The sequence below is a fragment of the Heteronotia binoei genome, chromosome 1, assembly GCF_032191835.1.
Source record: "Heteronotia binoei isolate CCM8104 ecotype False Entrance Well chromosome 1, APGP_CSIRO_Hbin_v1, whole genome shotgun sequence".
Taxonomy (NCBI): domain Eukaryota; kingdom Metazoa; phylum Chordata; class Lepidosauria; order Squamata; family Gekkonidae; genus Heteronotia; species Heteronotia binoei.
The window spans coordinates 132,387,686-132,414,366 of record NC_083223.1 but is presented as its reverse complement, the minus strand read 5'-3'; the positions used below and the strand labels follow the sequence as shown (position 1 = coordinate 132,414,366).

Here is a 26,681-nt window from a genome sequence, read left to right as displayed (position 1 = left end):
TTTCTTAGACACTTCTAAGCAAGCATGCTGAGGACTGGGCTACAATCACCACTGATCAAGGATACTTATTTCAGGCAGGTCTACATAGAACTGCAGTGCTTGTGTTGCCATTCGAGAGGCCACACTGTGGAAGTGGAATGTACTTACCCTAAAGTATTTGAATGCTTTGCTATTGCTTAGAACTAGTACAAATCTCCACACTGAGCTGTGTGCTGAATATACAGATATAAGGAACTTCTCACCATTTGTAGGAATTCCTTAGTCACAAGGGGCTGCAGAAATGTTTCATACACATATATCTATATATATATCCACAAAATGCTACAATTAGGGTACCTTTAAAATACACATTTCTGCTTTCTAGTCACATGTGTTATGAACTCCATAAATTGCATTATCTCCACCTGCCCTAAAATTATTTTCAGGGCAGCAGAACCTTAGAAAGAAACATCTAGGATGTTTGAAATCACTGCTCAAGTTGTAGGTCCAAACAGGAGAAAAAACATTTTAGGAGAACATTAAAAAGGTGTTTTCATATGCTTTTCAGCTGCAACCGATTTCGCGTATGGCAAAATACTGAAGGCATTCTGCTAGATGGGGCCATTACAGAGGCCTCCTACACAGTACTAGGCTCTCAGACTAGGAAGGTGTTCCCAGTGGTCTTTCCTTTGCCAGAATAAACATAGTCTCAACTGATCCACCACTCTGTTTGGTATGGTTCTCTTTAAACCACAAACAGGCAGATAAACGTTTTTAGACAAATGTTGCATTACCTCCTTTCTGTTTGAAACAGTAAATTACAGTACTAGGGTGTTTCCTGTTTGAAAGCTATACCTACAAAGTGCAAGCAAAGCATTCCACAGAGTTAAAAAAAAACCCACACACATACACACTATGAAGGTCTTTGAAAGTGTTTATTTGCCTAACAACACACAGGAGAAAATCTATTGGGCTTTTGGTGCTTTAAGAAAGCCATCCTTGAATTTGAAGTTGTGAAGCTCTGGTAACTTTACCGCCAAGCACACTGTTTACAATAGTGGCCAGTCACCTGCGTTCAAAAAAATGAACCTGCGAACAGGAAAAAAAAAGCATCAGTCATTCATTTTTGTGTTTGCTAAAGTTTTCTGAGGCTCTTTGCTGGACAGAAATACATTATGCTTTTTTAATATATTTAGCATTAAATAGAGTAATAGCAAAAGAAAGAAAACACTTCAATCTCTTGATTACAATGCTATCACTACAGAGTATCCTTCAACAGGTATTGACCATGTGCACCTCAGCTTTTCCTCCTGGTGAGCTCTTCCTCCAGGTGAGAGGGCAGAAGATGCAGCAATATGACACCCAACAGGACAATGAGATCAATTTCTACACCCTTTTTTCTTGCATTCTGCTTTCCACATGCCCACATCCATGACCTGCACAGTCTCTCTACACTTCAAAGATCTCCACCATACTCTTTTACAAATATGTGACCCTCTTCTCCCTACATTCACCTTTTTCTGACTGTCCACATCCCTATTTCTACTATTACTTACACAGGTCTAATGGCTGAATATAGTGATCCATGGATGGAAAAACTGGGGATATTTCCAGTAGTCCCATTCCTGCAGCAGGGCTTTCCTGGAATGCACCGCGAGGCTTTAGTAAGGTAGGGGACAAAAACCACTCCCTTTTTCTCTGATGATATAGCTGTGCTGAAGAAGAGGCAGAAAAAGCTACTTCATCTTCTTTCCCCATCCCCACAGCAGCCTTCCAAATTCCAACTTACATGGCTATTAGCCCATACAGATCCCAGAAATAAACTTGCCCTGAGTCACAAAAGACTGCTATGGGAGAAGGAGAACATGGGAAAGATCCTCTGATGGATCATTCTATCCATCTCTACACCTATTCTGCACATGTATTTTCCCCAACTTCATGTACACTACTCACACCTGAAGAGTGAGACCAAAGGGGCATGGGAAATTATGGTTGAAAAGCACATGATATAAACAGGTCTGAATCACTATGCTCTGTACCTGAATGTGTATGCCAAAGACCACTCTGTACACTTTCTAGAGCTCCATGATTAAAGCAAGGTGCAACACCAGTACAGTGACATAAAAAAACTCCTTCACTTATTTTGAAATCCACTTATTTTGAAATCCATCCAGCATTTATGCAGCCAATAGCTCAGCTTCCTATCCCTTTTATTTCCACCCACACAACTGCCCAAATGTTCTCTGCATGTCTATTCACCCTGCCTTGTTCATCCATTAAAATATTTCTACTCTCTGCAGGAAGAAACATCTGCTACTAGAACTAGGTCAACTTGTTTACTATGTATCATTCTTCAAAGGATGGATTCTTATATCTGTTGATGCCCAGTACTTCAGAGGCTTTAATTCAAACTTTCAACAGCAGTATGGTCACATAAGCTATGCGATGTTATAGAAAACTCCATGGCAACAAGTGCAATGAAATCACCATATTTAATTATTATAATTATTATTATTTAATTATTCTAGATGTAGCTATGCTAATCTGTAGCAGAAAAAAATCACCAAAAAACACACACACACAATTTATTTCAGCCTAGACTGGGACTCACAAAGACTTATGCTGCATTAAACTTTGTTAGTCTTAAAGATACCACTGCATTCCTTTATTTTGCTGTTTTTAATAAATATTCACACTTGGGAGCTTATTATTATATGCACTTTTACAAAGAACACTGGTTACTTTAGAAGTGTGGGGACTGGCAGTGTGAAACTGGCAATGTGAAAACCAACACCTACATATAAATTTTAAAAGAAGACCAATACTGGAGTCTGGATATTTAAAAAAGAAAACAAAACTAAACTAAATTTAGATGCAGAGGTTATATAAATATAAATTAGCAAAGGTTTGACTGGTAACATCCAATTTATCTAGAAAAACTTTGATTTTAGTTGTCAGAAAGCCAGAAACATTAAGAGAGGGATATATCATCAAACCTGTAGCAATTTAAATTTCTCCCTTAATTGCTGGCAACCAAAATTGTTTTCTATAATACACAGACTGGTGCTGAATACAAGTCACAGAGGACCAGCCCTCTACCTTAGGGGTCCCCAACCTCTGGGCTGTGGACCAGTAACGGTCCGTGGCCTGTTAGCAACCAGGCCGTGAGTTGTATAATTATTTCATTATATATTAGAATGTAGTAGCAATAGTAATAATAATAATGAAGATGATGATGACATTGGATTTATATCCTGCCCTCCACTCTGAATTTCAGAGTCTCAGAGCAGCTCACAATCTCCTTTACCTTCCTCCCCCATAACAGACACCCTGTGAGGTGGGTGGGGCTGAGAGAGCTCTTCCAGAAGCTGCCCTTTCAGGGACAACCTATGTAAGAGCTATCACTGGCCCAAGGCCATTCCAGCAGCTGCAAGTGGAGGAGTGGGGAATCAAATCCGGTTCTCCCAGATAAGAGTTTGCAAACTGAACCACCACACCAAACACTTTAGAAATAAAGTGCACAATTGTATCAACCTGAAACCATCCCCCCTCCCTCAGTCTGTGGAAAAATTGTCTTCCACAAAACTGGTCCTGGTGCCAAAAAGGTCAGGGACTACTGCTCTAGCTAACTGCAAGTTGCAAACACCACTGCAGAGAACAAAGCCTGTGACACTGGAAAAGAGGTGATATTTATTCATTTAAGCCCACCTTTCCTCCCTATTTCCTCCCAAAGCAGCTTACAACATTCTCCATTCATGCTCTCTAAAAAGTAAAGGTAGTCTCCTGTGCAAGCATCAGTCATTTCCAACTCTGGGGTCATGTTGCTTTCACAACATTTTCATGGCAGACTTTTTACGGGGTGGTTTGCCATTGCCTTCCGCAGTCATTTACACTTTCCCCCCAGCAAGCTGGATACTCATTTTACTGACCTCGGAAGGCTAGAAGGCTGAGTCAACCTTGAACCAGCTACCTGAATCCAGCTTCCGCTGGGATCAAACTCAGGTTGTGAGCAGAATTTAGGACTGCAGTACTGCAGCTTTGCCACTCTGTGCCATGGGGCTCTTACTATGTTCCCTACAACTTCATTAATCTTCCCTACAACTTTCTGAAGTAGATTAGGCTGAAAGCAAGTGACTGGCCCACGGTCAACCAACTAGCTTCCATGACAACATAGGGATTTGAACCCAGGGCCCCCAGATCCTAGTCTAACATCTTAACCACTACACCATGCTGTCACTCATATCAAAATTAATGCAGGAATTAGAGAGCTGATGAAAGCAATATTGCTGATAATAGCATATATACTCATCTCAAAACTAATCTATAGTAAAATAGGTCTAGTGCAGGGGTGGCCAACAGTAGCTCTCCAAATTTTTTTTGCCTACAACTCCCATCAGCCCCAGTCAGCATGGCCAATGGCTGGGGCTGATGGGAGTTGTAGGCAAAAAACATCTGGAGAGCTACCGTTGGCCACCCCTGGTCTAGTGGATCCTTGTATTGTTTTAAACAGTGAGAAGAATTTTGTGTGCATTCCATAGGAAACAAACACTCACAAACTATTTTCAACTCCCATAAATACAATTTTCCATTTCCAGCTAATGTTCACCATTTGATCACCTTCATATTATATTAAACAGTGCTATATGCATTCAGATATAGACATTCCAATACTTAACCAATGTTAAATTAAAATCTACACCAATCTATTTTGTTGCAGTGTTCACATGGCTCACTCTTCTTGCCTTATACCAAAAATCAGTTAATCATTAACTCTGTAACTCAGGATGTACAAATGCCAGCATGTGAGCAAACTGGTTAGTTTCCTCAGGACTGCTTTAGGATTCCAGTTTTGTGTGTATTATGTGCTGTCATGTCACTTCCAACTTATGGTGAGCCTATGAGTTCATGACTTCCAAAATATCCTATCATTAACTGCTTTGCTAATATCTTGCAAAAAGAGGCCATGGCTTCCTTGATTGAGTTAATCCATCTCATGTTGGGTCTTCCTTGTTTCCTTCTGCCTTCAGTTTTTCATACCAATATTGTCTTTTCCAGTAATGCCTGTCTTCCCATAATGTGACCAAAGCTCAATAGCTTCAGTTTAGTCATTTTAGCTTCTAGGGATAGCTCAGGCTTGATTTGAACTGGAACCTACTTATTTGTTCATAGGTAGTCCACAGTAACCATCAAACTCCTCTAACACCACAAGAATAATCAACTTTCCTCCTGTCAGCTTTCTTTCAAGCCCCTACATAGTAATGGGGGAAATTACAGTATGAATTATTTTGATCTTGGTCATCAGCAACACATCCTTACATTTAAAAATCCTTTCTAACTCCTTCATGTCTGCCCTCCCCAGTCTCAACTACCTTCTGATTTCTTCCTTGCAGTCTCTTGGTTGATAAGTGAGCCAAGGAACAGAAAATTTTAACAATTTCACTGTAGTCTTTAACAATTCCCAAGTAGTCATTACTTTTGTATTCTTGATGTTCAGCTGTAATCCTGCTTTGACACTTTCTGCTTCAACCATTGGCAGTAGTTATTTCAAGCCTTCATACTTTCTGCCAGTGATGTGATGTCATCTGCATATCTCAGACTGTAAATATTCCTTCCACAATTTTCATGCCACCTTCATCTAAATCTAATAGCTTTCCTCATGATGCATATAGATTGAAGAACTAGAGAGATAAAATACATCCTTGTCTAACATATTTGCCAATTGGAAACCATTCTGTTTCTTCATATTCTGCACTAACAGTGGTCTCTTGTCCAGAGTACAATTTGCACATCAAAATAATCAGATGTTGTGGCACACACATTTCATTAAAACCAACCACATGTTTTCATGATCCACACAGTTGAAAGCTTTTCAGTAATCTTGTGGAACAGATCTTTTGTTCTTCCAATTTTGTTATTCTCTTCTATTTCTTCACTTTGGTTATTATAATAGTTCTTTTTATCTTTATGTACAAGTCACTAGAACTTCGCATTTAGACTTCTGATTCCATTTCTGTCACCTTTTGCTTCTCACCACTTTGGTTTCTCATCTATCTTTAGCATTTTAAAGAGTTTTATTAGTCTTCCATTGAGGCTTTTCATTTCTTTTGGCTACAGGAATAGTCTTTGCTCATTCTTCCTTGATAATATCTCTGGTTTCAACTGATAGTTCTTCTTGTTCATGTTCACTTTTACTTATGCAAATCACTTTTACTTATGCAAATCTATTATTTGCATGGCCTTTAAACTCTTCAGGAATGTTGTTTAAATTGTATTTTGGAACTATGAATGCTTTAGTGGTTTTTTTCAGCTTTATTCTAATTTTCAATATTAACAATTAAGAGTCAGCACCACAATTAATTCCTGGTCTTGTTTCAACAAAGCCAACAGGATTTCTTTAACTTATGCTTCCAATTATGTAATCTATTTCATTTCTATATCAGCCATCCAATGACATCCATGTGTACAATCATCTGTTCAGTTGCCTGAAGCATGTATTCACTATGAACAAATTGTTGTCTTACAGAATTTTGTGAGCTGCTCTCCTGCTCCTAGCCCATATCTTCCAATTATAATTGATTCTAATTTCATTTTCTTTCTCATCAGCATCTGTAGCTGGGGTGTAAATCTGAATGATGGTTATGCTGAGAAGCTTTTGATGAAGTCTGATTGAAATTATTCAGTCAGACTTAACATTATAGTCCCAGAATGCCTGTACTACCTCTCACCTCACTATCAGAGCAACTCTGTTTCTTCTGTGTTTGTCATTTCCAGAGAAAAACACTTTGTAGTTTTCTGCTCCAGTCCACTGTAGTTCACTCCCTCCCTCCTTGTTTTATGATTTTGAGCTTATCTTGATTCATACTGCTCATGTTCCATGCTCCTATTACACACATTGAACAGCTTTGGTCTTTCCATTAACATTAGTGGGAAGAAAACTAACACTAACAAGAGTCCTGAAAGAACTCAAAGTTGAACTTGTGGATCTCTTGACAAAAATATGTAATCTTTCATTGAAATCTGCCTCCGTTCCTGAGGACTGGAAGGTAGCAAATGTCACCCCCATCTTTAAAAAGGGTTCCAGAGGAGATCACAGGCCAGTCAGTCTGACTTCAATACTGGGAAAGTTGGTAGAAAGCATTATCAAGGACAGAATGAGTAGGCACATTGATGAACACAAGTTATTGAGGAATACTCAGCATGGGTTCTGTAAGGGAAGATCTTGCCTCACTAACCTGTTACAGTTCTTTGAGGGGGTGAACAAACATGTGGACAAAGGGGACCCAATAGATGTTGTTTACCTTGACTTCCAGAAAGCTTTTGATAAAGTTCCTCATCAAAGGCTCCTTAGTAAGCTCAAGAGTCACGGAGTAAAAGGACAGGTCTTCTTGTGGATCAAAAACTGGCTAATTAATAGGAAGCAGAGTTTAAATGGGCAGTCTCCACAGTGGAGGACAGTAAGCAGTGGGGTGACACAGGGCTCAGTACTGTGTCCCATGCTCTTTAACTTGTTCATTAATGATCTGGAGTTGGGAGTAAGCAGTGAAGTGGCCAGGTTTGCAGATGACACTAAATTGTTCAGGGTGGTGAGAACCAGAGAGGATTGTGAGGCACTCCAAAGGGATCTGTTGAGGCTGGGTGAATGGGTGTCAATGTGGCAGATGAGGTTCAATGTGGCCAAGTGCAAAGTAATGCACATTGGGGCCAAGAATCCCAGCTACAAATACAAGTTGATGGGGTGTGAACTGGCAGAGATTGACCAAGAGAGAGATCTTGGGGTCGTGGTAGATAACTCACTGAAAATGTCAAGACAGTGTGCGGTTGCAATAAAAAAGGCCAACGCCATGCTGGGAATTGTTAGGAAGGGAACTGAAAACAAATCAGCCAGTATCATAATGCCCCTGTATAAATCAATGGTGCGGCCTCATTTGGAATACAGTGTACAATTCTGGTCACCGCACCTCAAAAAGGGTATTATAGCATTGGAAAAAGAAGAAGATATTGGATTTATATTCTGCCCTCCACTCCGAAGAGTCTCAGAGCAGCTCACAATCTCCTTTACCTTCCTCCTCCACAACAGACACCCTGTGAGGTAGGTGGAGCTGGAGAGGGCTATCACAGCAGCTGCCCTTTCAAGGACAACCTCTGCTAGAGCTATGGCTGACCCAAGGCCATGCCAGCAGGTGCAAGTGGAGGAGTGGGGAATCAAACCCGGTTCTCCCAGATAAGAGTCTGCACACTTAACTACTACACCAAACTGCACTAAAAAGTGCAGAAAAACTAGAATGATTAAAGTTTTGGAACACTTTCCCTATGAAGAAAGGTTAAAACGCTTGGAGCTCTTTAGCTTGGAGAAATGTCAACTGTGGGGTTACATGATAGAGATTTACAAGATTATGCATGGGGTGGAGAAAGTAGAGAAAGAAGTACTTTTCTCCATTTCTCATAATACAAGAACTCATGGGCATTCAATTAAATTGCTGAGCAGTCAGGTTAAAATGGATAAAAGGAAGTACTTCTTCACCCAAAGGGTGATTAACATGTGGAATTCACTGCCACAGGAGGTAGTAGTGGCTACAAGCATAGCCAGCTTTAAGAGGGGATTGGATAAAAATATGGAGCAGAGGTCCATCAGTGGCTATTAGCCACAGTACGTGTGTGTGTGTATATATGTGTGTGTGTGTATACACACACACACATATTGGCCACTGTGTGACACAGAGTGTTGGACTGGATGGGCCATTGGCCTGATCCAACATGGCTTCTCTTATGTTCTTAACACACCTCTACTTGGCTGAGCTCACACCATAGGATCCTGAACCCAAGATACATATTGTTGTGCATAACCTATTGCAGCTGCATAACTTATAGGTGCATAACCCAGGGCTTTTTTTGAGCCGGAATGCACCAGAACACTGTTCTGGGTGGCCCGGGCAACATTCTGGCTCGGCCAAATCAACTTCCCCCGCTGCCTGGCGGGGCTCAGGGAGGCCAGCCACTCTTGCGCGGGGGGCCTCCTGATGTCCGGGTGTCTGCAGAGCTAAGGGAGGCCTGCTACGCTTACACGGGGGCCTCCTGGTGTTGTGTTGTCCGGCAGGGCTCGGAGAGTCCTGCCGCACTTGCATGAGGGCCTCCCAATATCACGCTATCCAGCGGGGCTTGGGGAGGCCTGCCGCGCTTGCGCTGCGACCTCGCGACGTCAATCCCTTTCATTCATTATTTCTTTCCTTTTGGCAGTGTTCTTTCTTTCTTTCCGACTCTCCCTCCCTCCCTCCCTCCCTCTCATTCATTCATTTTTTCTTTCTGTCAGCCCCATTGATTCATTCATTATTTCTTTCTTTTTTGGCAGTGTTCTTTCTTTCTCCCCCCTTTCATGCATTCATTTTTTTCTTTCTGTCAGTCTTTCTTTTTCTCTATCTATTTGCTTTATTTTCCACTCCCTCACTCTTTCTTTCGGTCAATATTTCTGTTTCCCTGTTTGCCTTATTTCCCACTTCCCCCTCCCCCTCTCTCTCTCCTTCTCTTTTTCCAACTCTCTTTCCCCTTTCATTCATTCAGTCAATCTTTTCTCCTGTCTGTTTGCTTTATTTCGCTTTCTTTCTTTAAGCATTTTAAGTAGTGGGTTGGAATTTGATTTTTTCCCCTGGGATTGCTATATATTTATGGCTTTGTATATATATATGTGGCTATATATTTCTGGACTTTTTTTGAGGTGTGATGACCAGAATTGTTACCACACCTCAAAAAAGACATTATACACTTTTGGTGATGTCAGAAGTGTGGCCTAGTATGCAAATGATGGTGATGTCAGAGGTGTGGCCTAGTATGCAAATGATGGTGATATTAGAGGTGTGGCCTCGCATACTAATGAGTTCCTGCTGGGCTTTTTTTGTAGAAAAAAAGCATAACCTATATCAGTGCCAAAAAGACGTTCCATTTTTGCACTGACTTCTGAGATTTTTAATACCAGTCTGTATTGATACTTTTTTACTTTAATACCTATTTCATAAGCTAAAAAGCAATCAAGCCAAGACCACCTCCTAAAAAATCTAGATTGTTATGCAACAGAATTCAATTCCATGGCCTTAAAAATATTTTTCTAAATTCTACCCATTCTTCAATAATTTCTTGAATCCCTAACCATTCCCAACAGATGTGATACCAGTATATTAAACTGACACATTAATCCACACTCCCATCTAACTCCTGGCTATAATTTTAATATCAATGTGTTCCAACATGTGGTTACTATTAGAAAGTTAAAGCAAAGCTGGTCACAAGCCACATAGTGCAGCATTCACTATCTGTTGTATATATTGTATGAAACATAAGAATTCCTTAACATACATGAAAAGAAAAATCATGTGTACACAGATCGTATATAGCCAGGGTTGCAGCTCTGGGTTCAGAAATTCTTGGGGATTGGGGGGTGCAGCCTGAGAAAAGCAGAATTTGGGAAGGAGTGGTACCTCAATGGGCTATAGTACCACAGAGTTCACCCTCCAACGCTGCCATTTTCACCAAGAGAATTAATCTCTGTAGTCTGGAGATCAGTTATAGTTCCAAGAGATCTGAAAGCCTTACCTTGAGGTTGGCAACTCTATATATAGTCCTGTACAAAAGGACCACCCATGCACTGGCTAACCGCATGGGAAGAAGAGTAGGCACAAGTGCTGCCCCCCACCCACCCCCACATCATCTACATGGTGCAAATAAGCAGAAGTACCCTCAAATATGTTGTGCCTCCCTGTGATCCACTGCATTTTGCACCATGCAGCCTAGTTGGTGAATGTACAGAGACAGGGTAAACAGGCACATATGTACTCTCCCTTCCCTACATGGTGAGTAAATGCATGAACAGGTTATCTGCACAGGGCTTGTGTGTTTACTGTAATGTGTACCAGATATCTGACTGTTACAACCATGGATGATCAATATACTGAGCTAAATGGACAAATGACTTGGTTTTGTATGCAAACTATTAAGCAAGTGCCCAATCACTATTTTTATTAAGTACCCACAAACCTCTGAAGAGCTCAATAGTATATAGGCGTTGTACACACTGAAAGTTATTTCTGCATATATATAGATTTAACTCATTTTCTGTTATTATTTATTTATTTATTATTGTACATTTCTATTCCACCTTCCCTGTAAGCAGGCTCGGGGCAGGTAACAACGCAATCAAACATTAAAAACCAGTTACACCAATTCTAAAACAATTAGCCAATTTTAAAAAAATTGGAAATGTAAACAGTTAACCAAATAAACAAACTGAAACAATTAAAAGCATTTAAGATGGCAAAATTTCACAGTATAAGGCCCTAATTGGAAAGAGTAAGATAAGCCATATTTGACAAGAAGGCCAGATGCTCAAACATCCACTGCCTCACGGGACAGCTTAGTTTGGCAGGCCCTGCAGAACTGCAACAAGCTCCACAGGGCCCTGACCTCCAGTGGGAATATGTTCCACCAAGTAGGGACCAGGACAGAAAAAGCTAAATGGACGTATTTTGAACCAAGGACAACCAGAAGGTGTTGCTCAGCAGAGTATAAAGCTCTATGGGGGTATATGAGAAGATGCAGTCCCTTCAAGATGCTGGTCCCAGGCTGTTCACGGCTTTAAAAGTTAAGACCATCACCTTGAAGTGAATCCAGTACTTAACTGGTAGCCAGTGCAACTGGCAGAGCACCAGCTGGATACAAACCCTCATAGGTATCACAGCCAGAAGGTGCACTGCCACATCTTGCACCAGCTGAAGTTTCTGGGTCAGGTTCAAGGGCAAGCGCATTGCATGGGTCACCATGGTGAGATTCTGGGCAGAGAGGTAAAGAATCAGTTGCCTGACCTGCCAAAGATGATAGAAGGCAGATCTACCAACCAAGGTGACCTGGGCCTCCATAGAAAGTGAGGCATCCAGGATCATCCCAAGGCACCAGTGGTACCTCACCAAGGACTGGGAGTTTGATTCCTGAACAAACTCCACCCCAGCTCAGACACAGAATCTCTGTCTTCGGTGGATTAAGTTTCACAGCTGGCTCTGTTTGAGCCATCCAGCCATAACCTCCAGAGCCCGGTCAAGATTTTCTGGGACAGAATCCAGGTGGCCAGCCATCAAAAGACAGAGCAAACTGATGGCAACCCAGCCCATACCTCCATTCCAACTGGGCAAAGGGGACATATAGATGTTAAGGCTTGTCAAATAAGTGAAAGATTCTCGGACGATTCTTTTAATCCAGTAAAAGTTCTCTGATGAATAGATCTTGAGCAATGTTATTATTCATCAGGGATAGTCATACTGAAGCTTGACTCTGAGGGGGAACAGTTTAAACAAGTCCAAACACACAAAAAAATAAGTGATTAAGCAGGATAAATAGGGAAGAACCATTTTTTTAGCCTTATTACTTTATATTTTGTTGCATTTATATTTTGCTTTGTGGCTCCTCTCATGTATCATAGATAACAGCATGTTAATGCCATTAATATGAATTCAATATATCTGAAATGATAAGCTTTAAACGATGTGTGTGGTATGAAATAAAGGTAGGAGGATTTAACTAGCAAACATGTTTTCATAAATTAGATTTAAGTGGTAAACAAATTGTATGAAATTGGATGCTAGTCTAGATTAAGCTCGATTTGCAACACCACCTATCCATTATCTAGGTTTTAAATTTGTCTTTACATAATTACATTTTCAAAAATGAAAAGACAATTGTAGTTTAGTACTTATCCTTCAAAAGGAAGGTGTGAAGTTTTCTAAATGGCTACTTGGTAGTTTTTTTAAGAGTAAAAATTATATAACCTAACCTGGATAGCCTGGATAGCCCAGGCAGCCCAATCTCATCAGATCTCAGAAGCTCAGCAAAGTCAGCCGTGGTTAGTATTTGGATAGGAGACTATCAAGGAATACCAGGATTGCCTGTCTCTTGCCTTGAAAATCTCACAGGGTCACCACAATTCAGCTGTGTCACAATGAAAAATTACATATCCCTGAATGGTAGGCACTTGGGAAATGAACTATGTATTCACAGAAGCACATTTTGTTAAAAATTTTTATGTCATAAGGACTTCACATCCACCATTGTAGTAATTATGCATGTGCTTCCAGTCCTAAACTCTGCTCACGACCTGAGTTCGATCCCCTGGGGAAGCTGGGTTTTCAGGTAGCCAGCTAGAGGTTGACTCAGCCTTCCATTCTTCCAAGGTCAGTAAAATGAGTACCCAGCTTGCTGGGGGGAAAGTACAGATGACTGGGGAAGGCAATAGCAAACCACCCCGTAAAAAGTCTACCGTGAAAACGTTGTAAAAGCAATGTCACCCCAGAGTTGGAAACGACTGGTGCTTGCACAGGGGACCTTTCCTTTCCTTCCAGTCATACTCTGAGGCAGCATTGTTCAAAGAGGTAGACAGAGCAAAATCCATGGCAAGGATAAACACAACCGCATTTGGCACTAATATCTGGTTTGTTGTACTTTTTATTTTTACAGGAATTTTGATTGAAGATAGAGACTTAAGCAGTCATCTGAACTCTAGCACTGTGCTTGGAGTAAAACACCAAAAAAGTTGTTTCCCTGCTTCTGCTTTCTGTGTCAGCTAGTATAAAGAGAGCCCCACCAAGGACTGAAAATAGCCTCCTAAAATTAGATTTTCCTAATACTTTTCCAACTCAAAAAACAAGAATCTTTCAGGCTTCAAAAACACCTATATTATGTGAAGATGTTGATAAAATATGCAAATGCATACAATTGAACTCACCTGATATTATCTATAGCATTTGTCAGTCCTATAAAAATGCTCAAATATCTTTTCAAGCTTCATGATATCATCATGTAGGGCGTTAATAGCCCTGATTTGGATGGCCCAGGCTAGCCTGATCTTGTCAGTTCTCAGAAGCTAAGCAGCATCAGCCCTGGTTAGTATTTGGATGGGAGATCCCCAAGGAAGTTCAGGATTGCTACGTAGAGGGAGGCAATAACAAACCACCTCTGAACATCTCTTGCCTTGGAAACCCTACAGGGTCGCCATAAGTTGGCTGCGACTTGATGGCTTTCCATCATCATGTTATAATATAAATAATTACAGGAGGCCATAGAAATTAAACAGGTAAATCTTAAACATCAAAGCAACTGTCTGCTTCTGCTTTCCAGCCACAATTGCTTATACACACTCTGTCTGCTATTTCCAAATTTAGCTTCAGTACAAGTGAACAGGATTCCATTACAAATTTAGCTGGAAGCCAGGGACCACAAGCACTTGCAGAAATTTGAACCACAACCCTTAATCAATAAAAGCTGTTCATTACCAAAAGGAAGGAAGACATGAAGAAGACATCTTACAGTGCTGCTGTTTTTACTGTAAATGATACATTCTGTTGTAATTCTTCCCAATGACTTATGCTGTCTTACTGCATTCATTTTATATATAGTGCTGTGAACAAAAAGAATAGTGAAGGGAGAGGGACAATTTAAAGGTAAATGGAGAAGTTACACTGGGAGACACAACACAGAAGTCCTTAGTTAGGCTCAGTACCCTGAAGAAGAACACCATACTTCAATATAATCCCTCAGGGCTACCTTTTTCCAGGGAACCGAAGATAGGTAATTAGGTAACCAAGCCTCATTCTGGATCTCTTGATTTAGATTCAGCAGTGTGCATAGCTGATAGCCAGAAATACATCAGTGACAGTCAGAAACTTCAAGCAAGTCATATTCAACATGCCAAAGAAAAAGTAATATTCAGGAAGAACTTGGAATTTTCAGCCCCATCTACTGTTTTAACTGCAATGACTGCAGTCCTTCCAAACTATGCTCCCCACAAACTATGATTGTCATGGAACTGGTTAACAGAATTAGAAGTCTACCGGCATCATCCTAATTTAAGTTCCACCGTATTTATGCTAATGTACCTTTCATTTTATATCTCATTAATACCTTTATCTCTGTGCTAATTGCTCCAATCTCCATCCAAATACTAGGTTGACTTTGTCATTATCATATCATCATTGCTTGAAATTATTTCTACAGCAGTAGTATGACAGAGGAAAGAAATAGCTGGTCCAGTAAGTAGTCAGTCACTAAAAATTTCTGACCTAGTCCCTGCTTTGTCATGAACACAATGGAAGGTGTTGAGAAAAGTCAATAAAGTCATGGAATGGTCTCAAATGTTACAGTGAAACAGAGGAAATGGATGGACAAGTGAGTCATGCTTCTGACATAACATACAAGAAAGAGATTTCTCCTTTGAACATCATTTCCAATTATAATTTTAGAATCTGTCAGTTTAAGAACAGCAATTTATAAGTAAAGAATGCTAGTAGTATATATAGTATATTTTCTAATTTCTCAAAACTGCTGTAGGCTCTATTTAGCAGAACATACATATAGGGTTGCCAATCCTCAGTTGGGGGCAGGGGATCCTCTGGTTTGGAGGTCTTCCCCCTCCCACTTTAGGCGTATCAGAAACTGAGGGGGGGAGTGTCTCTTGGACACTCCATTATTCCCAAGGGAGACCAGTTCCCATATAGTATAATGGAGAATCAATCTGTGGGTTTTTGAGGCTCTGGGGGGCTGTGTTTTGAGGCAGTGGCACCAAATTTTCAGTATCGCATCTAGTGCCTCTTCTCGAAACACCCCCCAAGTTTCAAAAAGATTGGACCAGGGGGTCCAATTCTATGAGCCCCAAAAGAAGGCATCCCTATCCATTATTTCCAATGGAAGGAAGGCATTTAAAAGGTGTGTGACCCCTTTAAATGTGATAGCCAAAACTACCTTTGAAGTTCAATTGTGTTTGTCACAACCTGGCTCCACCCCAAAGTCTCCTAGCTCCACCCCCAGAATCCCCAGATATTTCTTGAACTCGACCTGGCAACCCTACATAAATGTCTTAAATGAATATTATAAGCAAGTAGATTATATATGTGTTCTCAACAAGCCTTTCAAAACTTGTCTAAGGTATGCTGATTTTATTACCTTCATATGCCAGGTGAGGCTAAGAGAGTTCTCTAAGTGAGTTCTCTGAGTTCATGGCTGAACTAACATTTGAACCAGGAATCCCCAGCTAGTTGATTTTGGGGCCATATTCAATGAGAGACCTGCGAATGCATCTCCAGAAAAAGAAATTAAATAGGAAATAGAGGGAATGGGCAGGATGTGTGTTTGTGTTACACACACTGATTCAGACTGTAGCCATGGCATAAAGTTCTGCCTTCTCCCATCTACACCATTTTCCCAGCCTCAAAGACACTCCCAGAAAAACATAAGGTAACCTACATGTTCCAGCCAATAGGGTAAACAGCAACTCTGGAGACCCAGCTGAGATTGAGGAAATGATGCAGGGGAAAAGGGATTAAAACCACCTGTTTTGAGGTCCCATTAAAATAATGGGCTGTTGCTCTTTAGCAAGAAAAATATTTTAGAAATCCAGTCACAGATCTCTCAACATCTTATGCATTGTGACATTAGATCTGTATACCACACTGACTCAAAATATGGCATATATATAGGGTTGCCAAGTCCAATTCAAGAAATATCTGGGGACTTTGGGGGTGGAGCCAGGAGACTTTGGGGGTGGAGCCAGGGGACATTGGGGGTGGAGCCAAGAACAAGGGTGTGACAAGCATAATTGAACTCCAAGGGAGTTCTGGCCATCACATTTAAAGGGGCAGCACACCTTTTCAAATGCCTTTCTTCCATAGGAAATAATGAAGGATAGGGGCACCATATTTTGGGGCTCATAGAATTGGACCCCCTGGTCCAATCATTTTGAAACTTGGGGGGTATTTTGGGGAGAGGCACTAGATGCTATACTAAAACTTTGGTGCCTCTACCTCAAAAAATAGCCCCCCAAAGCCCCCAATACCTGCTGATCAATTCCTCATTATTCCCTATGGGAATTGTTCTCCATAGGGAATAATAGTGCCCAGTAGACATTTCCCTCTCCCCCCCACGTTTTCTAAAGGGGGGGAGGGCCTCCAAACCAGGGAATCCCCTGCCCCTCCCTCTCTCACACACACAAATACTTACTGGGTCTTGTTCCTGCAGAATATTCCTGCTTGCTCTGAAAACGAAAGCAAAAGAAAGGGAGGGGCTGTTCTCTGAGGAAACTGTTACAGATCCTTTCCCATGAACCCCTTCCTGCTTCCTGCTCAGCCTTAAAGGGACACATTTTAAAAACTGTTTGCTGGTTTCTAAACCTGCAGGAACTCTAAATCTACAGAATGACTGTGGGGGTGGGGCTTCCCCTGCCAGCCAGCTGGCTGGGGGCGGGGAGAAGCCTGTCAAAACGGGGGATCCCCCGCTGGGACCTGGGGATTGGGAAGCCTACATATATATTGATAATGAGTTACATGAGTTACCAAATATATAGTACCCCTAATCTGTGTTTGAGGCTATTTATTATTATTTTATTTAACAAAATATTTATTTATACTCTGCATTTCTACCTTCATAATGCCCACTAAGGTGAGTAACATAAAAACATACATTTAAAAATCACCTCTTAAAAACCATTACAATCAAAACACATCAATAAACAATTAAAACTAGGGCCAGTATTAATATAAAAACAATTAAAACCTCCATTTTAACTTAATTAGAAGTCCCTGAGAGAATTCCAAACAAAACTAAGTCTTCACCTGCTGGTGGAAGATGGCAACAAAAGTTGAGTCACCCTGGGGAGAAAGTTCTAGAGTTTTGGAGCCACCCCTAAGAAGGCTTTCCTCTGAGCTGCCACCTGAACGTCAGAAGGCAGGACATCTGAAGCAGGGCCTTGGAAGATAACCATAATGGTTGGACGTTCATTTTCATTTATTTTCTACTTCTCTCTCTAGGACTCAAAACAGATTACAAGTATGGAAAAAAACCTATTTAGTCCATCAGCAAGCAGATTACAAAACATGATAACATTTGATTTAACAGCAAAGGCTAACAGTAAAACTAAATAATGCAGTAGAGCTGGGATTGAAGATCTGGAGGAAAGAAACAATGAGAGCAAATGTAACTAAGGCAATAAGATAATCAATGTAGGAAAACTTCATCCCTAATACAAGTCACCTCTTCAGATGATCCATTACACCACAGCTCTGCTTCCCTACAAGAATGTCCTCATGTACAATTCTGTTTTTCACATTTTAAAAAGTAATAGAAGTGTGGGGAACTTCCTAGTAGCATCAGGAATACCATTCCATCATCTGAGAGCTGTCATGGAGAATATGTGTGAATGGGCAGCTGCCAATTTTATCTGTTTGCAGGGCATATCTTCAGAAGGCTTTGCTCAGATGAGCTAAGCTGTCACAGTGGAGCATACCAAAGAAAGTTTGTCCTGCAGGTATGTGGTGCAATGCCATTAAGGGCTTTGTAAGTGGTAGCTATAACCTTGAACTTCGTAACTGATCAATGGAGTGTTTGCAGAAAGGGAGATATGCAGAGTTCTCACAGAATTCTGTACCAACTGGAGTTATCAAGTTGCTTTTTAAGGGTAGTCCCATGTGCAGTATATCATGGTAGTCCAGCCATACAGCTAGATGAGCCAAATCAAGATAAGAAGACATCTTCCAAGCTAAGACCGAGTTTGATGTAGAGCCAGTTTGGTGTAATGGTTAAGTGTGCGAACTCTTATCTGCAAGAACCGGGTTTGATTCCCCACTCCTCCACTTGCACCTGCTGGAATGGCCTTGGGTTAGCCACAGCTCTGGCAGAAGTTGTCCTTGAAAGGGCAGCTGCTGTGAGAGCCCTCTCAGTCCCACCCACCCCACAGGCTGTCTGTTGTGGGGGGAGAAGATATAGGAGATTATAAGCAGCTCTGAGTCTCTGATTCAGAGAGAAGGGCGGTGTATAAATCTGCAGTCTTCTTCTTCAGCTGCCTCCTCTTCAGGCTAAACATGCCCAACTCCTTCAAACTTTCTTTGTATGACTTGGCCTCCAGACCCCTCACCATCTTTGCTGGACCCGTTCCAGCTTGTCTATATCCTTCTTAAAATATGGTGCCCAAAACTGAACACAATACTCCAGGTGATGTCTTGCCAGAGCAGAGTAAAGTGATACCATGGACATTATACTTCTGTTAATACAGCCCAACAATGCATTTGCCTTTTTAGCCACTGCATCACACTATTGACTCATGTTCTGCATATGGTCCACTAAGACCCCTAGATCCTTTTTGCACATACTAATGCCCAGACAAGTCTTCCCTATCCTATAACCATGCATGGGATTTTTCTTACCTAAATGCAGAATTTACAGAACTGTTGAAATTCATTTTATTGGTTTCAGCCCAGTTTTCCAGCCTGTCAAGATCATCCTGGATCCTATTTCTGTCTTCTACTGTATTTGCCACCCCTCCCAATTTAGTATCATCTGCAAACTTAATAAGCATTCCCTCTATTCCTTAATCCAAATCATTTATAAAGATGTCGAACAAAACAGGTTCCAGGACAGATTCTTGAGACACACCATTCCTCTCACAAGCACTCTTTGGGTTCGATCTGTCAACCAGTTACAGATACACCTAAAGGTAACAGCATCCAAACCACATTTTACCAACTTGTCAACTAGGACAGTATGTGGAACCTTATAAAAAGCCTTACTGAAATCAAGATAAATGATGTCCACAGCATTCCCCTGATCCAGCAAGGTAGTCACTTTCTCAAAAAAAGAGATCAGGTTCATTTGGCATGACTTATTCTTGAGAAACCCATGCTCACTGTTAGTAATCACAGCCATCCGTTTTAAATGTTCCACGACTGACTATTTGATGATTTGTTCAAATACTTCTCCAAGTATAGATGTCAAGCTGACGGGTCAATAGTTATCCGGATCCTCCTTTTTCTCCTTCTTGAAGAGAATATAAGAACATAAGAGAAGCCATGTTGGATCAGGCCAATGGCCCATCCAGTCCAACACTCTGTGTCACACAGTGGTCAAAAAATTTTATATACGCACACATAAACACACACACACACATATATACACACTGTGGCTAATAGCCACTGATGGATCTCTGCTCCATATTTTTATCTAACCCCCTCTTGAAGCTGGCTATCCTTGTAGCCGCCGCCACCTCCTGTGGCAGTGAATTCCACATGTTAATCACCCTTTGGGTGAAGAAGTACCTCCTTTTATCCGTTCTAACCCAACTGCTCAGCAATTTCATTGAATGCCCACGAGTTCTTGTATTGTGAGAAAGGGAGAAAAGTACTTCTTTCTCTACCCTCTCCATCCCATGCATAAACTTGTAAACCTCTATCATGTCACCTCGCAGCCGACGTTTCTCCAAGCTAAAGAGCCCCAAGCGTTTTAACCTTTCTTCATAGGGAAAGTGTTCCAAATCTTTAATCATTCTAGTTGCCCTTTTCTGCACTTTTCCCAATGCTATAATATCCTTTTTGAGGTGTGGTGATCAGAATTGCACACAGTATTCCAAATGAGACCGCACCATTGACTTATACAGGGGCATTACGATACTGGCTGATTTGTTTTCAATTCCCTTCCTAATAATTCCCAGCATGGCGTTGGCCTTTTTTATTGCAATCGCACACTGTCTTGACATTTTCAGTGAGTTATCTACCATGACCCCAAGATCTCTCTCTTGGTCAGTCTCTGCCAGTTCACACCCCATCAATTTGTATTTGTAGCTGGGATTCTTGGCCCCAATGTGCATTACTTTGCACTTGGCCACATTGAACCTCGTCTGCCACGTTGACGCCCACTCACCCAGCCTCAACAGATCCCTTTGGAGTTCCTCACAATCCTCTCTGGTTCTCACCACCCTGAACAATTTAGTGTCATCTGCAAACTTGGCCACTTCACTGCTTACTCTCAACTCCAAATCATTTATGAACAAGTTAAAGAGTATGGGACCCAGTACTGAGCCCTGCGGCACTCCACTGCTTACCGTCCTTCACTGCGAAGACTGCTCATTTATACTCATTCTCTGCTTCCTATTAATTAGCCAGTTTTTGATCCACAAGAGGACCTGTCCTTTTACTTCGTGACTCTCAAGCTTACTAAGGAGCCTTTGATGAGGAACTTTATCAAAAGCTTTCTGGAAGTCAAGGTAAACAATATCTATCGGGTCTCCTTTGTCCACATGTTTGTTCACCCCCTCAAAGAAATGAAACAGGTTAGTGAGGCAAACTCTTCCCTTACAGAACCCATGCTGAGTCTTCCTCAATAACTCGTGTTCATCAATGTGCCTACTCATTCTGTCCTTGATAATGGTTTCTACCAACTTTTCTGGTATTGAAGTCAGACTGACTGGCCTGTAGTTTCCCAGATCTCTTCTGGAACCCTTTTTAAAGATGGGGGTGACATTTGCTACCTTCCAGTCCTCAGGAACGGAGGCAGATTTCAATGAAAGATTACATATTTTTGTCAGAAGATCCACAAGTTCAACTTTGAGTTCTTTCAGAACTCTTGGATGTATGCCATCCGGACCTGATGACTTATTAGTTTTTAATTCGTCTATCAGTTGTAGGACCTCCTCTCTTGTCACCTCAATCTGACTCAGATCTTTCAACACCCCTTCCAATATAAGTGGTTCTGGAGCAGGCAAACACTTCTCATCTTCCACAGTGAAGACGGAGGCAAAAAATGCATTCAGCTTCTCAGCCATTTCCCTATCCTCCTTCAGTAATCCTTTGACCCCTTGGTCATCCAAGGGACCCACTGCCTCCCTGGCTAGTTTTCTGCTTCTACTATATTTGAAGAAATTTTTATTGTTGGTCTTTATGTTTTTTGCAATATGTTCCTCATAGTCCCTTTTTGCCTGCCTGATCACAGTCTTGCATTTGATTTGCCACAGCCTGTGTTCCCTTTTATTAATCTCATTTGGACTAGCTTTCCACAGCTTAAAGGAGTCCTTCTTACCCTTTACAGCTTACTTTGTTTGTTAACCATGCAGGCCTTTTCTTATATCTGTTTACGCCTTTCCTAACTTGTCGTATATATTTTATCTGAGCTTCTAGGATTGTAGTTTTAAATAGCCTCCAAGCTTCCCCAAGGGTTTTGACTGTATTTACCTTTCCTTTCAGTTTCCTCTTCACATGCCTCCTCATCTCAGAGAATTTACCCCTTTTAAAGTTAAATGTGGTTGTGCTGGTCTTTTGGGGCAACTCTCTATTTATACAAATGGTGAAATCAATAACGTTATGGTCACTGATCCCAAGCGGTGCGATCACTTTTATATCTCTCACCAAGTCATGGGCATTACTTAGGACCAAATCCAGAGGACAAATCCAGAGGGGACAACATTCGCCTGCCTCCAATCTTCTGGCAGTTAAAATCCATTCACATTTATGTAGGATAAGGCTTATAACAGGGGTGGCCAAACTTGCTTAATATAAGAGCCGCAAAGAATAAATGTCATATGTTTTAGCTCTTCAACACAAGAACGTCAGATGTGGAAGGAAGGAAGGAAGGAAGGAAGGAAGGAAGGAAGGAAGGAAGGAAGGAAGGCAGATAGAGACAAATGCCTTCTCCAATCCAGCCATCAGGACGGTGGGGGTTTTGAGAGCCACACAATATATGCGAAAAAGCCACATATGGCTCCCAAGCCACAGTTTGGCTACTGCTGGCTTATAATGTTTTGTATTCTGTATACTAGGAAATCAGTTTCGTGTAGCAGTCATACTGTAAAGAAAGGACTGGGAAAATCAAGGTCCAGCTCTCCATTCAGCCACAAAGCCATGCAGGGTTGCTGTTGTGAAAATAATTTAAGCCATCTCAGAGAAAGAGTTGAATTAAAACATGACAAATAGGAAGTGCTACATAAAAGTATCATTATTTCCATTATTGAAAGTTTTAGTCATACACAAACCAAACCACCTATTTCATATAAACGGTCTACAGCTAAATAGGCTGAAGTCCAGAAAGAGCTTTGCTTCTGAGAGCATGTTAAAACACAACTGTGGTAATAATTCATTTTATTGCTGCAGTGTAATATGAGGGATGGTACTACCAATGACCTTTGGCCAGTTTGCTGTTAACTCTACCTAGGCATCATTTTCAGTTAAACATACTGGTGACTCTGTGAACAGCAAAAACTCCTTAAAACGATGACTGTTACATTCTGTCCTAGCCCTGAGGGTTTTAATAGCAACTTTAAAATGAGAAATTCAGCAGACTCTGCTTTTCTCTTCTTTGCACCTGTTCAGTTTCTCTCCATTATTATTAGGTTATTTACAGTCTTCATTTTCACCAAGACTTAAAGTGCATTACATAGTGTAAACCAAGTATAATCAATAGGATGGGACATTCAGTGAACAATAAACAGGGTTTGAACTACAGAAATCTGAAAACAAACAGAAACCCCAAACAGAGAGGAAACAAAGCATGAGATTTTTAAACATGATACATTAAGTCATGAGATTTTTAAACATGATACATTAAGTCATAGAGAAACTACCTAGTCTGGAGTATATTTTATACTGTAAAGTAGCAAGTAGTGCAGCTCACAATTCATGGTCCCTGTTTGCATAGGGGACTAACTTTTTTTTTATCCTTTTACCAATGCAACTTTCTGTCCAATTCATCACAGTAAAGTTCTATTTACCTGTACAAAAAGCTCTCTTGAATAATTCCATTTTGCATGGTTTGTGGGAGGCCATGAGAATGAGAGCCTTCCGAAACACATCTGGAAGTCCATTCCAAAAAGCAGGAGCCACAACAGAATATGCACAAGTGGATTACTTATCAATTTTACCCATGTGCAGGACAGTACCTGCAGAAGGCCCTGCTGGCATGGCAAACCACAGGAAGAGGGGCAGCCCCACAGATAAGAAGGATCAAGACCGTCTGATAGTCAATACCTTGAATTGAGCCTGGTAACTGATGGGCAGCCAATGGTGCAACTGCAGTATGGGACTGATGTCCATGTCCCAGATAATAACCTAGCTGCAGCGTTTTTAAAAAGTGCAAGGTCTTCCCTCAAGAAAAACATACCAACTTCAGTGAAAACATAATGAAGCAGCCTAGAAAAAGAGCCCCTGACATAAAGTCAGAAGGCCTACCTAAGCTTATTGTTGAATGATATGGTTGTACTTTTCATAACATTCAGTGCTTTTTAGAGGAGTGATAACATCATGCATTGGATGTGGTTTTTTAGCAGCAATTAATAGAAGCGGCAGTGACGCTTCTATGGAGCTAAAGAAGACAGGACTGAATATTCATAATATAATACTGAATAAAATCTCAAAGTGATCTTGTCAAAAAAGTTGCCCCCACTAGCCACGAACAGCATTGACTTGTCATAAAAGCAGTCACATTTTTGTTTGCTCATATAACTGCAGCAGACTTGGAAGCTGAGCCTTGTTTAGAACACAGACCCTATAAAATGGATTTAAAAAAAACTTGCACAGAAAGAATTACATGGGGGGGGGGGAATCTGTTATGCAATCACTACAAATTAAAGGATGTTCATTGAGTGCCCAAATAACCAACTGTATGGACTGGAGTCTTTTCTATTTAAAAAAGAACAATTCCAGAAGCAAAATGTTCTTCTTGAGAAACTTGCACTAGCAAGACATCTAACATCTAATAGAAATCAGAGCGGTTGTCTAACAACTGGAATAGTACTTTTTTTAATTAAAAAACATTTTCAGTTTAAAAGCAAAAATAAAATAAACCCTAGATTTCTCCCCTCTCCCTCCTAAAAGATACTTGCTAATTCAGGCTGCCTCAAAAGCCCTGACAAACAGGCAAACTTTGAAGTGCCCCCTAAAGGGGCCCTCTCTCACCTATTCAGGGAGCCCAGTTCACAGAGCAGGGGCCACCATGGAAAAGGCCTGAGCTCTGGTCTATATCAGATGGGCCACCCTGAGTTATGGGACAGCCAACAGATGGCTGCCTGATGGCCACAGCTGAAACACAGGGACATATGGAAAGAGACAGTCCTCTCAAGAAGCATTCTAGCATGGCTTAAATAGCAGTGTGTCAAAAAGTTCAACAATGTTGAAAGTCCTCAGGAACTTACTTCCCATACTACCTGTGCTCACAGCTAAATAACCATCACTCATGAAAAATAAAACATTTATTTTTCAAAATATAGCTTGGCAAACTTATGATATTCTGAATCATACAACCACATACAATATTTGTACGCCAATATATGGATAACATATATGACCATACACATAGCTCAGGGATGTGTGCTTGTAATTTAGCCTCATGCCCTCATCTTAGATACATACAGCCACCCCTAGCTTCTCAATACATCGGCATGTAGTGAAACAGACAGACACACAATTTTAACACATGAAAGTGTTAACAAACCACTCAAAGTGCAGAACAGGAGTTAAAATAATATAAAAATGCAGGATCAGTGCTAAGGCATCTATTCTATGCACCAAAAGTTCCAAATTCACTACTCAGCAACCCTAGCTAAAGAGGATCAGTATTTGAGAGAGACCCTAGATTGTGACTGCCACTCACAGCAGACAATACCGGCCTTGACAAACCTGACAAATGCACCTGATATCAACAACAGTAGCTCCATAGGTCCAGATCAACACATATCACCCCTATATCAGCGCAACTTTGGTTATGTACAGGGAAAATACAGAGAGAACAGCTCTCAAAATAACTTTCAGGCATGCACACACAGGGTTACAAGGGATTTTTAAAAAGCTCCTCCCTCTCTGCTGGGAGCCAAGTTCCCTTCAGGTAACAAAAGATAAGGGCCCTTCTGAACCCAGCCGCTTTCTGTTTCTCTTTATCACACGGGAGGGGACAACTTAACTTTTTGGATAGTCCCTTTAACGGGTGAACTGCGTCGAAGTTAGCCCTCCCCCCCCCAAAAAAAACCCCCTAAAGGAACGCAGCAGAACGAATGATGCTATGAAGTGGTAAATAAAGCAGAGAAACCAGGGTCTCCTGCCGGATGAAAGCGCCCTGGGCATAAACTCTACAGAAAGAGTACTCAAGCAGGCACACCCCCTGAACCTCTCTGTTGCTCTCCTTTTGTAGAGTTTCTCTCAGTAAAGCAGCGCTTGGTTTTCCCAGTAAAGCCGCTGCAATCACAAATACTCGGATCCCCATCGCGGGAAACAATGGGGCTACTCTCGCAGCACATGAGCCCACCTTTCACGCAAGGAAGCGGCAGGTGGAGCCGATCCCCCGACTCTAGCGATCTCCTCCGGGCGAAGGAAGCGGGCTCAAGCGCCAAAAGGTTCCAAGGAAAAGGCTCCGCTCCCCACCCCGGCAAGAGAAGTGCTCCAGACGCCTCCTCCTCACAGCGCACGGGCGAGCAAGGCAACCGCCATCAGAACAAAGCAGCAGCTCTTACCGGGAGCTGAGGGGCGGCAGCAGCAGCAGCAGCTCCGAGCCGGCGAGGGGCTCCCCGAACGCAGTCCAAGCCCGGCAGCTCGTGCGGTTAAATCCGGGAGTCAGAAGAAACGCGGCGGTCAGCAGAAGGAGCTCGCTCCTCACTTCATCGCTGAGGCGCCAAGCGGCTGGTCCCCCGACTGCGGGGGGAACTTCAGAGGCCGGCAGGAGCCTCCTCTCCTCTCCTCGCCTCTCCGCTTCCTCCTCCCTCCTGGCTGTGCGGAGAGGGCTGAGGCAGCCGCGTGGAGAACTCTTCCAGCTCTCGCAGTTAGTCTGCCTTCGGCGTCCCCGGGCTGGCCTGGCCCCTCCTCAGGGAGGCCTGGCTTGGCTTGGACTGCCGCTGGAGTTCCCCCGAAGGCGGGGAAGAGTCGGATTAACCACTTGGA

At 41.7% G+C, this 26,681-nt stretch overlaps 1 protein-coding gene across 1 annotated transcript in view; it reads right to left on the bottom strand.

Annotated features, from left to right (window-relative positions):
* Window positions 1-26,351, bottom strand: part of PLEKHG1 (pleckstrin homology and RhoGEF domain containing G1) — a 250,879-nt gene extending 224,528 nt beyond the window's left edge. Inside the window, exon 1 of the mRNA XM_060238686.1 lies at window positions 26,258-26,351. The gene's annotated coding sequence lies outside the window, so the exon portion shown is untranslated. The remainder of the gene's footprint in view (window positions 1-26,257) is intronic.
* Window positions 26,352-26,681: the final 330 nt, after the last annotated feature.